This window comes from Penaeus monodon, chromosome 32, assembly GCF_015228065.2.
Source record: "Penaeus monodon isolate SGIC_2016 chromosome 32, NSTDA_Pmon_1, whole genome shotgun sequence".
In the NCBI taxonomy this organism is placed as follows: Eukaryota; Metazoa; Arthropoda; class Malacostraca; order Decapoda; family Penaeidae; genus Penaeus; species Penaeus monodon.
Window position 1 is genome coordinate 24,624,406 of NC_051417.1, and position 828 is coordinate 24,625,233.

Sequence of the window (828 nt, forward strand, 5' to 3'; positions counted from 1 at the left end):
CTGGGCATCAGCTGTTGTGAGAGAAAGTGCCATACAGAGCCCATACAATCCCTAGAACGAAGGATATTGGAGGAAAGGGGGTGGTTTCCTTGAGTGAAATGTGAAGCAGCTCTTAGCTCTTGGTGGTCAAACCAGTACCCTTCTTTTTTTAAAAAGGAACATTCACTTGTCCGCATTATCATTAAAAGATTCATGAATGTAGAAAGGCGGTTTGGATGGAGGATGACAAGTGGAAGTGATGGGAAAGGCGTAAGATAAAGACAGCGTCGAGATAATTAAAATTTTGTATGTGCTTATTAAAGCGTGTACCCAAAGCATCACACAAATCAGTGAAGGTACAATAAAGTAACATACTTTATAATGCATCTCTAGCTTCACTAATAAGTTCGGGACACAGAATAGCATTGATTATTCATGCTTTATGCAAATATCGAATATTTGTAATAGCATATATATACATACACACATTGTGATTGTATGAATCCTTTACGAGATAGTATGTAGCATCTAAGAAATGCCGTGATTGTATGTATAACCTTCTATCACGATTGTTTGGAATGCCTAATATCTATCGTGGCTGCACCCAATACACATTTAAGTCGACGAGTATATGTAATATCTAAAATCTACGTCGATTTTTATATAATAACCAATCTGAGAAGACGTAGAAAGATGGGTTACGCTCTGGTCACGCGGGTCAAGCGTCTATACGGCTAAAATGACGTGTAGTATATCATTTATCATCGTTATACCGCACCGAACATGACTAAGGGCTGGACTTTCTTAGTGAGAGCTGACGTGTGATTCAATTTGTTTGAAATATTCTGT